Source organism: Theropithecus gelada, chromosome 17, assembly GCF_003255815.1.
Source record: "Theropithecus gelada isolate Dixy chromosome 17, Tgel_1.0, whole genome shotgun sequence".
Classification (NCBI taxonomy): domain Eukaryota; kingdom Metazoa; phylum Chordata; class Mammalia; order Primates; family Cercopithecidae; genus Theropithecus; species Theropithecus gelada.
The window spans coordinates 60,261,757-60,276,591 of NC_037685.1; the positions used below are offsets into that span (position 1 = coordinate 60,261,757).

General features: G+C 40.9%; 1 protein-coding gene across 3 annotated transcripts in view; it reads right to left on the bottom strand.

Moving 5' to 3' along the window:
- Positions 1-14,835, bottom strand: part of FLT1 (fms related tyrosine kinase 1) — a 195,169-nt gene that overhangs the window by 150,875 nt on the left and 29,459 nt on the right. The gene's annotated exons all lie outside the window — the stretch shown is intronic.

Here is a 14,835-nt window from a genome sequence, read left to right on the forward strand (position 1 = left end):
CAAAGGATGCCTGATCAGACCCCTCTCCAGTGGGGACACTGGGGACTGTGGATTTTCCGAGAGCACAGTCCTGACGCATTCCATCAGCACAGCTGTGTGCAGGGGGGTCGGGGTAGGGGGCGGGCAGTTGAGGGGAGGAAGGAGTCAGGCTGTGTCGAAGTGCTGCACTGATGACCCGTGCCACCACGGGACTCTTTAGGGCTCAGCCTCCTCATCTGGAATGTGGGACAGGCACTTTCCTGTTCCTAAACTCACGATTTGTTATGCATTCATTTGAAATGTTCACACTGGGAGTAGCACACTGACTTCCCTCTGGGGGCCAGGCACACGAGTGGAGGAACTGGAGGTGGGACAGGAGGCGTGGTGGCAGCTGGGAACGTGAGCCCGTGTCTGAAGGGGGCCGTCCCTGCTTGCTGCAGTCCATTATTGCCAAGTGGAAATATGGGCCAGTGTGGCTAGTGTTTCCAGTTTTTAAAGATAAGTAGGAAATGAAATTTTTATGTGAACTCTTCTAGCTATTAAGCATTGGCAGCCAAAAGTGCTGTGCCTGCCAATCAAAACATGTGTGCCCGCTGAATCCAGCCTGCATACTTCCAGTTTGCAACCCTGCATGCGCTCCTGTCCCTTCTCTCCCATTTTATAACTCACACAAAGGTCTGAGGGAGTGGGGGTGGGAGCCCAGGCAAGGACACGTTAGAAAGACCAGGGCCTTTGGAGTCAGCCAGACTTGAGCCCAAAGCTTTGATTGGATAATTTCAGAAGTATGCGGCCTTAAACATGGTATTGAATTTCTCTAACTTTCTGTAAAAGAATTTCTCTTATTGGGTTGTTTCAAGGATGAAATGAGGTGATGTATGTATTAATAACAAGTCTGAGCCGGACATCAATAAATGATAGTGACCTACACCAGGTGCTTAATGAATCCCAGCAGTGGAAAGGTCCTGAGGCCTCATCTAGTCTGGTCCCACCAAATGAGTGTCTGCCTCCTGGATGCATGGGGACTAACCACTCCCAAGGCATTCGTTCCACTTTGGGACAGCTTTGCATGTCAGAAAGTGTTTCCTTAAGTCAAGCTGAAATTCTTACATAGTTGTTCTGCCATCTAGGATTATAAAGATGAAGCTTAATCTCTTTTTCACATAAGAGAACTTTGAAGGAGACTGTCACTCATGTCTCTTATTTTCCCACCCAGTTCTTTATATTTTTAGATTAAATATTTCAGTCCTTTCAATTGCTCCTTGCCAATGAAAATAACAAAATCATCAAATTACTTAATGTTCACAACCCTATAAGGCAGGCACCCATTTTAAAGATGATGACAATGAAGTGTAAAGGGATTAATAATTTGCTTGAAATTCCTATTTGTAATATCCCTTTTGAGGTGTAAACTAAACAGTAAGTCTAGCATCACCTAAGTCTGGCACCACCTTTATTCTGGGTGCTATATATTTCTTTCTTTCTTTTTTTTTTTATTTTTATTTTTGAGACAGAGTTTCACTCTTGTTGCCCAGGCTGGAGTGCAATGGTGCCATCTCAGCTCACTGCAACCTTTACCTCCTGGGTTCAAGCAATTCTCCTGCCTCAGCCTCCCAAGTAGATGGCATTACAGGCATGTGCCACCATGCCTGGCTAATTTTGTATTTTTAGTAGAGATGGTGTTTCACCATGTTGGTCAGGCTGGTCTCAAACTCCTGACCTCAAGTGATCTACCTGCCTCGGACTCCCCAAGTGCTGGGACTACAGGCGTGAGCCACCATGCCTGGCTGGGTGCTACATATTTCTTAATGTATCCCAAGATTGGATACATTCTCTTGGTAAATATGGAGTCAACTGAAAGTCTGAAGTCTTTTGCATGTGTGCTGTCTCAGTCATGGCTTCCCCCATCCAGTATTAGGGTAGATAGTGGGTTTTCCAAGCCAAATACAGGCCTTTATATGTATTCCTGCTACATCGCATTTTGCTAATCCCTGTTCACCGCTCTAGTCTGTTGGAAAATTTGGGGATTATGATTTAGTCACATGATGTGATTTTGACCCCCACATTTGTCTCATTTTCTCAGTGTGCCCTCAATTTCCTTTTTAAAGTCAAGGAAGTCAGGTAAGACTAATCTACTTAAAAATCCCATGTTTCTTTCATTTGACAAAGACTTACTGAGCACCTTCTGTGTACTATACCCTGTGTTGGGTCCGGGGGCTATCATGGTAAGCAGGATGGCCTCAGTCCTGTCCTTAGAGCCTGTGAGAGGTCAGTCCTGTGTGAAAGGTCAGCAGGAGCACCATCCCGAGTTTGGGAGGGCCTAGGGTGGTTCCCAGAGGGGTGATATTTAACTTGAGACCTGAAAAATGACGAAGAGTGAGCTGTTACAGAAGAGCTGGGTGGGGGAGTGGGGAAGGGTGGAATGTCCCAGGCAGAGCACCCCCCATCTGCAACCCTTTTACTGTTCTTTTCCCATCATGCTTTGCAGAATGGTTAATTGTAACTCATTTTCTTTGACCCACCAAACTGGAGGCCCCCTAAAAGTTGTGGGTATCATCTTTGTACTTCCTACTCTGTCTGGCACAGTGTTTTTCACACATAGGGATTACTACTGATCACTGCTGCCTCCTAAGTGTTAGGCAGTCTATATTATCTCATTTAGTCTCCTAATAGCCCCCGAAGTAATACTCTTCTCATTTTACAGTTGAGAAAACCAAGCTCAAAAAATGGTAATAATGAGTGGTAGTATTAATAATAACAAACACTTATATAGTGCATACTACACACCAGACACTGTCCTCAAGGTTTTGCACATATACACTCTTGACTATGGGAGGTGGTTACAGGCAAGAACTTTGTTGCCATCTCTGCCATGCGCTAGTTATATAACCTCGAATAAGTTACTTACCCTTTCTGAGAAATAAATGGAGATGACTATGATAATAATTTCCCACTAATACCATGATCAAGGCAAGGATGTTCTCTCTCACTACTACTTTCCAACATCACATTGGAAGTCTTAACTAATGCAATAAGACAAGAAAGGGAAATAAAAGGTATATAGACAGGAAAAGAAAAAATAAAATTGCCTTTGTTCACAGATGATGTGATCATCTGTACAGAAAATCAAAAAGACTCAACAAAAATACCCCTAGAACTAGTAAGAGATTATAGCAAGCTTGCAGGACACAAAGTTAAATTCAAAAGTCAGTTGCTTTCCTATATACCAGCAATGAAAACAAGTAGAATTGAAATGAAAAACACAATACCATTTGCATTAGCACCCCCAAAAATGAAATACCTAGACATAAATCTATCAAAATATGTATAAGAATCTGTACATATGATGAAAACTACAAAACTATGATGAACAAAACTGAAGAAGAACTAAATAAATGGAGAGATATTTCATCTCGGATAAAAAGATTCAATATTGTTAAAATGTCAGTTCTTCCCAACTTGATCTGCAGATTCAATGCAATCCCAATCAAAATCCCAGAAGTTACTTTGTGGATATGGACAAACTGATCCTAAAGTTTATATGCAGAGGCAAAAGACCCAGAATAGCCAACACAATATTGAAGGAGAAGAACAAAGTTGGAAGGTTGACACTACCTAACTTCAAGACTTACTACAAAGCTATAGTAATCAAGACAGCGTGATATTGGCAAAAAAATATACAAGTAGGTCAGTGGAACAGAATATAGAGCCCAGAAATAGGCTCACATAAATACAGTCAACTGATCTTTGACAAAGGAGCAAAAATCATCTTGTCAATAAATGGTGCTGAAAAACTGGACATCTGCATACAAACAAACAAACAAAAAATGAGTCTAGACCTTACACTCTTTAGAAAAATCAAGTCAAAATGGATCATAGAGACCTAAATGTAAAATGCAAAACTATAAAACTCCTAGAATATAACCAGAGAAAACCTAGATGAACTTCGGTATGACAATAGCTTTTTAGATGCAACACTAAAGGCATGATCTATAGCTGGATTTCATTAAAATTAAAAACTCCTGCTCTGCAAATGACAACATCAAGAGAATGAGAAGACAGGGCACAGATTGGGAGAAAATATTTGCAAAAGATACAGCTAAAAAGAATTGTTTTCCAAAACATACAAAGAATTCTTAAAACTCATCAGTAAGAAAACAAACAACCCTGTTTAAAATGGGTCATTTCACCAAAGAAGACATACAGACCACAAATAAGCATATGAAAAGGTGCTCCACTTCATGTCATTGGGAAAATGCATACTAAAATAACAATGAGAGACCATTACCTACTTATTAGAGCAGCCAAAATCCAAAACACTGCCAACAGCACATGTTGGCAAGGAGGCAGAGTGATAGGAATTGTCATTTGCTACTGGTGGGAATGCAACATGAGACAGCCACTTTGGAAGATGGTTTGGCAGTTTCTTACAAAACTAGCCATTCAGCTGCCCTAAAATTGAGCAATCATGCTCCTTGGTATTTGCCCAAAGGATCTGAAGAATCAGATCCACACAAAACCTGCACAGGGATGTTTACAGCGGCTTTATTCATTATTGCTAAAACTTGGAAGCAGTCAAGATGTCCTTTGGTAGGTGAATGGGTAAATAAACTATGAACATAATTATATAATGAATATAAAAATATATAAACTATGAATATAAAAATATTTATATGATGGAATATTATTCAGCAATAAAAAGAAATTAGATATTAAGCCATGGAAAGACATAGAGGAACTTTAAATGCATATTACTAAATGAAAGAAGCCAATCTGAAAAGGCTACATAACTGTCTGATTCCAACTACATGAATTCTGGAAAAGGCAAAACTATGGAAACAGTAAGAAAGATAAGTGTTTGCCGGCCGGGCGCGGTGGCTCACACCTGTTATCTCAGCACTTTGGGAGGCCGGGGCCGGTGGATCACAAGGTCAGGAGCTGAAGACCAGCCTGGCCAACATGGTGAAACCCCGTCTCTACTAAAAATACAAAAATTAGCTGGGTATGTTGGCGGGCACCTGTAATCCCAGCTACTTGGGAGGCTGAGGCAGAAGAACCGTTTGAACCTGGGAGGCGGAGGTTGCAGTGAGGTGAGATTGTGCCATTGCATTCCAGCCTGGGCAACAGGATGAGACTCCATCTCAAATTAAAAAAAAGAAGATAAGGATAGGTGTTTGCCAGGGGTTGGGATGAAGGAAAGGATGACTTAGTAGAGCACAGAGGATTTTCAGGCAGTGAAAATACTCTGTATGGTACTGTAAGTGGATACATGTCATTGTATGTTTCTCCAAACCCACAGAATGTCCAACACCAAGGGTGAACCCTCATGTAAACTTTGTACTTGGGTGATTATGATGTCTCACTGTAGGTTCATTAACTGAAACAAAAGTGCCACTCTGGTGGGGAATGTTGATAATGAAGACTACGTATGTGGGGACAAGGGGTATTTAGGAAATCTCTGTACCTTCCTTTCAATTTTGCTGTCAACCTGAAACTGCTCTAGGAAAAAAAAAAAAAATCATACACACACATACACGCACACACATCTAATTTTTAAAATGAGAGCCCTACTTCACAGGATTGTTGTGAGGATAAAATCTGTTAACGAATGCAAAATGCTTAGGATGGCACCCAGCATGGATTAAGATCCACCTAAATGTTAACCATTCTCCTTATTAAGTAATTTGTCCAAAGTCAAAGAACTAGTGAGTATCCAAACAGGGATTTGAAACCAGTCTGAAGCCTGGATCATGTTGTTTCAACTGTAGCTTATTAATTGATATTTGATGAAGGAAGGAAGGAAGGGAGGGGTGTTTACTGCTTTAGTAAGCTACCTATTTTGAACGACACAATCAGCTAGCCAACAGAATTCAGCAAAAATACATCAAATGACACACAACAAATATTTTAAATAGTTAAAGGAAAAACTGTAGAATATTAGAACTGGAAGGACCATAAAGATAAAAACAGATCACCTCCTCATCTCCAAGCAAGGCAAGCATTTCATTATCATTGTTAAAGTTATGAAATGCCAGAAACGTAAAGCCTTTTCAGCTTAAGGGGATTTCTTCTGAAAAAGTCCCTTGCTTATTTTTCTTAAAAGATCACTTGAGGGAGATTTTTTAAAATCCTTAAAACCATAAAGTTTTGATCCATTGTTTTTCACACTTCTTGATTGTAGGGGAAAAAATGAGAGAATATGGTCGGTTTTATTGCCTTTGGACTTCATTACCATCTTTAGATTTCTTTTCTTTTCTTCTTTTTTTTTTTGAGACGGAGCCTTGCTCTGTCACCCAGGCTGGAGGGCAGTGGCGCAATCTTGGCTCACTGCAACCTCTACCTCCTAGGTTCAAGCGATTCTCCTGCCTTAGCCTCCCGAGTAGCTGGGACTATACACATGCGCCACCACACCCAGCTAATTTTTTTGTACTTTTAGTAGAGATGGGGTTTCACCATGTCAGTCAGGCTGATCTTGAACTCCTGACCCCAAGTCATCTGCCCACTTCAGCCTCCCAAAGTACTGGGATTACAGGCGTGGGCCACCACGCCCAGCCCATCTTTAGATTTCATAATTCCACCACAGTCATCAACTTTTCAAAGTCTTAAGTTTTGTCCAAGTAGCTTATTCAGGACTATGTTCATTCTGATTCTTTTTGAGTACTTATATAGTTCTACTAAATGCCTGACGATGTATAACTGCATTGTTGCTAGTAAATCTTAGCAATGTGGCTCTAGAGAGATGGCATGTGAAATTTTTTTCTGGTATGGATTTTAGAGAGCCCCAGAAATTGTTTTCTCTCTGAGGGAATGGCCTGAACATTTTACATGTCCACACACCAAGTGATAAGGATGAAATTCCTAGGACATCCTAGGAGAATACATGGTCTGGGGCAGAGGCCAAGGAGAGAAGATGCATTTGTTCCTGACTGCCAACAAGTCTACCAACATGAGTGGCTTCTGTCCCAATCACATGTCAGGGTCTTCTGTGGTCAAACTTCCTTGGTGTTTATTGACAGAAATGTTTTTAGAAGGAAAATGTGACATGGCAGGGCTTAAAGATATCAAGAATGTCTTCCATCCAATTTTCACATAGCTGGAAAAGAAAATGGTTAAGAGTTAAGTTACTGTTCTCTAAACTCTCGCCATGTGGTCCTAATCAGCTGTCTGCCAGTGATAGATAGAATGAATAATCTCCTTCATACTTCAGCCCTAGAGGGAGTGCACAGTCAAGATGTAGAGGGGTCTAATTCCCAAGAAAAAATCTGCGATTGCAAACAACAACATCAACAGTGTGTATTTTAAACCCTAGAAATATCTGTTTCCCCTCTTTCACATCTTCATCAAAATGAAAAAATAAATCCAGCAAAACTTGACCTTGTACTAGGTTTTTGATGAAGATGTGTGCAGATGGGCCAGAAAATTCCTAGGAGTTCTTTAGAGAATTTGAAGGACAATTCTGCGGATGCACGTCAGTCTCGGGTTGCTGCCATTCTAGGAATCTCACTTGGGTTTCCAGACATGTCATCCAGAGACTGAGAGTCCCACCTTTGTTCACCCCAACATGTTCGCCAGTCTCCTGAGCAAATGCATCCAGTAGGGATGTGAGAGGAAAAACAGGATCCATCACCCAACCTGTCTGCATTTGTGGCCTCCTGGCAATGCAGGGACTCAAGTGACTCTATGGTAGGAACCCTAGACAATTCCTGATCAAAACTTTGGAAACCAGTTCCTACTGGAATATTAGTGGTAGAAGAAACACACATTTCAGAAAATACATGGAAGGAACCACATGTTAAGGATAGAGGTGAGATGAGTAAGGGAGGGAAGCTCTTTGCATAGGCAGGGGGAGGAGAGAATGAGGCCATGTGGAAAACAGAAATTTAAAACCAGAGAAGACTCTAGACATTAACCAAGCAACATTAGATAATGTCATAGATTTCCTAAGAAATCTATGCCTAAAAAATTCAACCAACTAATGTGGCTATGAGTTTGGGTTTTATTTTGGGAGCTTTCTTGTTTTCTTCCTGCAAAATGTAAACTGTTTTTGCTTATTTTCCCTTGGAGGAGAATTTTGATGAATAGAAACAATACTTTCTCTTTAAAGTTTATCTCATGAAATTATGACAGTGATTCCATTGACATATTTTTGAAGCTTTGGCAATCTGTTCAGCCATGTGCTGCTCTCTGCCCATCACAGTGCTGACCTGCACGAAAGCATGAACACCTCTTTTTGGTCTGGGGATGAAGGGACCACGTTCCTGGTGCATTCCCACCTTACAAGGGTCCTTCTGATCCCCACAGGGGGAAAGTGGAGGCAACGAGGCTAGGTGATAAAGCCTGCAGATTGCTACTCTGTTGATGTCCCTGCTGGTTCCATGGAGATGTTTATTGGACTTGCCATACCAGTCTGGCAGATTGGGCAACAAACACCATCTGCCCAACCATCACCCAGCTGGGCAGTGTTGGCTGAGCCTCCTGTGTGTGCCAAATTGTGTCAGATCTGGGAAGGGATCTAAAGGCAGGCAGTGTTGGAGCAACAGCCACGCCTCACAGAACAAGAATAGCGCTCCCCATTAGGGGCTATTAACAGAGCCCTCTTCACTCCTTAGAGACCCACTTGGGAACAATAGTTATTCTTTAAAAAATAAAACTCGTGCTTTAAAAAATACTCACAAATCTGTGAGCCATGGTCCTAGAAAGTAACTGAGGGACTTCACAATTACAGGATTCTGTGACTTTGCTTTTTATGTCTCCCACACAACAAACAACAGGGCCTTGTGTGGAGTAGGTATGTAATCAACATCTGCAGACCGATTCCTGCCGGTGGAAACTCCTGGGCCGAGGCTCTGAGTGGGAAAACTAAGTTCAGGAATGAAATGAGTGGATTGCACAGAGCCACCAAAAGCAGTGGACCCAGATCAGCTAAAGGAGAGGGCTTCTTTCCACAGCCACGTTTTCTCCAGGCCTCTGTTTCAGTACTGGTGTGCCCCTCCACACCCCCACCCCCCCAAAAAAATCACAGTGCTTACAATTGGCACTGCTTACCTAAATAATAGCTATGGCCTATCCTGGTAATTTTTAAACTTATTATGCTAACTTTCATAATAAGAAATACATTTTATGTCAGACCCATTAAACACACACACACACACACGTACATTTATGCAGGTAAAATGGATATATGCGTGTATAAAATTGAAACAAAAATAGTTTTACTAAACAACACTTACCCTTACTCTTTGCAATTTACTTGGATATTTTCTTTTCTATCCTGGGTTGGTTTTTCTGTTTTGAGACACAGTCTCACTATGTTGTCCAGGCTGGAGTACAGTGGCCATTCACAGGTGCAATCACAGCTCACTGCAGCCTCAAATCCTGGGCTCCAGTGATCCTCTTGCCCCAGCCTCCTAAATAGCTGAGACTACAGGTGGATGCCCCAGCTCCCAGCTTTTTTTTTTTTTTTTAATGCAGGTTGCAACCCATTCATTTGATTCCATAGCCCATTAATGAATTTGGAGGCACATTTTAAAAAGCCCTGCTCAACTTAGTAAATTTTTCCTCAAAAGAAAAAAATTAAATTCGAGGTTAAAAATTTTTAATAACTATATAATCTACGTTCTTAACAATTAAAACAACAACTCATTCATAGTTTGATGTCAAGAGCTACAACTCCAGTGCAGAGGGAATAGCCCTAACCTAGCTGGATCCTCATCCTGGCTTCTCAATGTATGAGCGCTGTCTAGCTCGTGCAAGTAATTGAGGCTGTTTTCTCATATATAACATGGAAGAAATACCAACTCCCTTTTTCTCAGAGATAATTAAGTAAAAGCTCTTAAGGTAAACTGAAGTTCAGTACAAATGAGTTCATTGCATCCTCCTCAGAATCGCCACTGCACTCCAGCCTGGGTGAGACAGCAAGACTCTGTCTCAAAAAAATTAAAAATAAAAGTAAAAATAAAAATAAAAAAAGAATCAGAATATCTGCACTGGTAGGATTTCTACTCGCTCAAGGTTTCATAGCCAGGTAGAGCTTTTTATTTTCCCCCCACTAAACACGTTTATATAAAAGCATAATTATTATTCTTTCCCAGAACATCTAAGTTGTTAGAAATTCTACTGCTTTCAGTTATATTCCCAATGCATCCGATAATGTTTCTACCTCAAATTATGCTGCTATGCAAATCTCATGAGTTTTATGCATATGGGGAAATCAACTGTGGAAAAATTTGTTGTAAAAATGCTCCAACCCATTGACTTTAATAGAGTCAGAGAGGAAAACAATCAAGTAAAGAGAAGCAGAAGAGAAGAGACGAGTTTCTTTTACAGGGATGAACTAGAAGGGATCCACCCACCCCCATCATTTTTGCTTTTCGATTATAATTTTTCAAGAGGAGATATTATGTTTAAATAGACCCTAGAAGCTTACGGCTAGTGAGAGAGAGAGAAACTAACCTCACGGTGTGGGGTGTTGGGAGCTCAACACCCTGAGTTTAAGGTCTTGCTAACTAAATTAAAGATATTGACAAGTCTTAAACACTTTGGAGATGCCATTAAAAAACTTGTCTGGCCGGGCGCGGTGGCTCAAGCCTGTAATCCCAGCACTTTGGGAGGCCGAGACGGGCGGATCACGAGGTCAGGAGATCGAGACCATCCTGGCTAACATGGTGAAACCCCGTCTCTACTAAAAATACAAAAAACTAGCCGGGCGTGGTGGCGGGCGCCTGTAGTCCCAGCTACTCGGAGGCTGAGGCAGGAGAATGGCGTGAACCTGGGAGGCGGAGCTTGCAGTGAGCCGAGATCGCGCCACTGCACTCCAGCCTGGGTGACACAGCGCGAGACTCCGTCTCAAAAAAAAAAAAAAAAAAACTTGTCTGGTCAGTTTTCTTACTTTACAGTCATAACTAACACATTACAATAATATTTTCAATGAAATCTTCTAACTGTGAGAAAAGGCTGACCTAGAGCCAATTTCCTGTGTAGACCAGAGTGTCAGAAAAGAAGTGCAAAAGTGCTCCTTTTTCTCTCCAAGGGGATGAGGTTCTCCTAAATAGCCCCAACATTAATATTCTTCTAGAAATTGGTAGAAGAATTGTATTCTGTTGTAATTAGGAGGTGCTTTGTAATTAGTTCCATTTCAACTTTTTGTTTATGACCTGGTATTTTGTAGCTATATTCAATTCATTTTTAAGAAAGCAATTTTTACAAATGTATACCATATTTTCCACTATTATGATTCAAAAGCCATACCAAGGGTATATCCAGAGAGGATGATGATAATGATGGTGCCTTTGCATCAATGTAATTTAGTGTGGCAAAGCTCCACCTGGCTGTGGGACCAAGTGGCCCCTTCCAGGATTCTGAGTGTCACATTGATTCCCCTCTTTCCCTCAGCCACTAAACCTCTGATAACCAAGGCCAATGAATCCCCCAATTCTATTAACTCTCCTTCCCCACCACAACCAAAGTGAACTCAGGACACCGCCTTCCACCTGCTTTGATGCACAGAGCAGGCCCCTATCTGGTCTTCCTGCCTCAGTCTTGCCCCTTCCGATCTCCTCCTGCCACTGAGAATGTGAAGGGAAAAGCTGACCACCTTATTCCAGTGCTAGCACTTTCCCATGACTCCCCACAGAGCCCTGATGTGAAGTGGATTCTTGGTCCTTCGCTTGTAAAATGAAGAGAATGATGCTTCATTGGATGGTTGTGAGGATTAAATGGCATAAAGCAAATGAAACCATTTGTTTAAGTGAAAATAAATAAATATAAGAAATTATTGTATTGGTGGAAACTTAAATTTACTAGATAATTCGGTAATTAAGTAAAGTAGTTAAATATAATTACTTGGGTGCTTAAACTGATTTACTACATTATGCTAGAGGTTTGGTGGATTTACACAAGCTGGAATGACAAAGTGCTGATATTGATTTTTCTGAGCATTACATATCAGAGGTTACATCCTAATCAGTGCTCAGGTGGGAACGGTGCCTGTTACGCAGCAGGCAGTCAATAATGCCTAAGTAACAGTTTGTTCATAATTTGCATGCTGGATTTCATGATATGTAGACAGAGCTGCACTCCTGATTCTTTTTCTTAAAACGCTATTAGTCTACAAATCTACCTTTTCAAAAGACGTGTCTAAATGCGGTTACTCATCATCGGAGAAAAATAAAATGAAATCCCAATAATCTGCAGATGCTTATCGGGGCTGAAATCCCGCAAACATATTCTAAAGTAAATATTCAGCAATAATAAATACATGATAACCAAGCTAATATCTGGCGAATAATCACAGCTGTGTATTAGGAAATGGTTGGAGTTTTATTAGTGCCAGAGACAATGCTCTGAGTCATCAGAGATAAGTTTTGTGCTCCTGAACTAAAATAAACCTGTCATGGAAGTGTTCAGTAACAATGGAAGCAGAAGATCAAATTTTCTCAGAGAGAGAGTTAATAAAATAATGAAAAGAGAGATATATAAAATACTAGGCTCCGCGGAAAAGTTATGATTGTTTAATGGATTATATCACAGTTATCTTGGACTTTAACAAGGTGTGATTATGAGACCAATATCACCCTACCAGGAAACAAATAACAAAATAGGTGTTACTATTCACAGTAGTACAGTTACAGGCCCATAGTAACTGTTTCCTAAATATTTGCTGATTAAATCAATTAGCAAACAAGATTCAGAAGGCTCTTCCATGGTTACCATTATTGATTCCAACATCTTTTAGTATCAGTGCTATTTAAAAATAGTAGTCTCATAATATTATCATACCAATTTTTCCAATGAGCTCATATAATATTCACAGTATGTTTGTATATATATGTGTGTATTCCATAATAACCTATGAAATACAATGCGTTTCACAATCCTTCCTTATCCAAAAACAATCTTTGTGATAGATAATTTCCTGATGTCTAGCAAATTATGCAAGTGTTTTATGATATTGGAACTTGTAATTTTCTGCGAATGGTTGTGGACTATTACAGGAAGGCAGACACGATAAATACATGACCTAATGGCCACTGCTCCCCCACAGTCTTACACGAGACATCAATAATCAATCATGGCACTTTTTCCCACTAAGCCTGGAATTTATCCTCAATGTCAATTTTAACATGGTATTCCACACAGCACCTGTTAATCCATTCATTTATTCCTTTAGCAAGTATTATTGATTTCTTAATATGTGCAAGGCTCTCTTACCAGGGAGGCACATTGCGGATAAAAGTAACCAGGACAGACATGGACTGTGCCATCCCAGGGCTTAGATGAACAATGAATTTGACACTCAAAGTCATGATTGTTTGCCAGATCTGCTCTGTTGTGTAGTTGAAATGGAACTAATTCTAAGTAGCAGTGTCTCTCCTTTGTGATAGTAGGGGACTGAGTGGAGAGGCTTGTACTTCCTGGCTCCATAAAGCCATGGTGTCTATTGAATAGTTGAGGAGTTAAAGGTGAAAATAGCTGAACACTGTTTATTAGAAAACAAAAAGAGATAGTTTTCTTTTTATTCATTTAAGTGTTTAATTTGCAAGTCAGACTGATAAACCCATAGGAGAAAGTTTTATGAAAATATTAGAATGAGTACATTTTTCTCCCTCTCCCCTAGAGAGACAGGGGCAGTCTGTGACTCACTGCAGTGTTTTCCTTTCTCTACAAATGTCGGAAAGAACACAATATGCTATGTGGAATTAGAGAAAGGGAACAGATGGCTGAGTATATGGCTTTTTCCACCACTATCAAGCATGTTTTCTTTCCCCCTCAGCTGCAAAAGTACCTCTCTGAAAGTCTCTGCTGTTAATGCTGCACCTTCTCCACCCTTCCTTATTCCTGCCTGCCATCCTTTCATCCCTGCTTTAGAAGCGGGATGACTTCCCCAAGCAAAGTTCCCCGGCCTACCTCCCACTCCTACGTGGAAGTGAGCTGACTGCATCCCTTGATGGCAAACTGCTTGGATGGTTAGTCCCTTACAGTTATCTACCCGCTGACCAAGTACAAAATGTCAAAACAGAATTTGGAGGATTGGGGACATGAAAGTGGCTCAGTCAAAATCAGGCTGATGGCAGCTACAAAGAGGTTACTGTCAATAACAGGCAACTGTTCTGCTGTCTCCTAAGACTAATCCTGAATCTGGATACGTACATGTTATGCTCAGGGAAAACACTGTCTAGTTGCCTTATTTCACAAATTTAAAAAAATCTCATGGCCAGGTGCAGTAGCTCATGCCTGTAATCCCAACACTTTGGGAAGCTGAGGCAGGTGGATCACCTGAGGTCAGGAGTTCGAGACCAGCCTGACCAACATGGTGAAACCCCGTCTCTACTAAAAATAAAAAAATTAGCCGGGAGTGGTGGCAGACTCCCGTAATCCTAGCTACTCGGGAGGCTGAGGCAGGAGAATTGCTTGAACCTGGGAGGGGGAGGTTGTAGTGAGCTGAGATCGTGCCATTGCACTCCAGCCTGGGTGAGAGAGCTAGACTCCATCTCAAACAAAACAAAACAAAACAAGCAAACAAAAAACCAAAAAAACTACCTCACTAAAACATTAATTCTATTGTACTACCTCCAATGCAAAGACCCAGTTCTTGAACTCACCAGAAGGTAGACCCACAATGTATATTTAGCTATTGAAGTTGATGGTTGGTTGTTTTCTTTTGTTTTTGTTTTTTTTTTAAACCTGATTCTGTGTCTGAAATGCCTACTAATATTGCTTCGTGTTCTCTACAGCCTTGTTTGTGTGCTTCGTGTTCTCTACAGCCTTGTTTGTGTGTGTGTGCCTTTTTCTTTAATCCCCTCAAGATGTGAAAATTGACTGGAACTAAACAAGGAAGAAGAAAGTGACAGGCCATTTTTA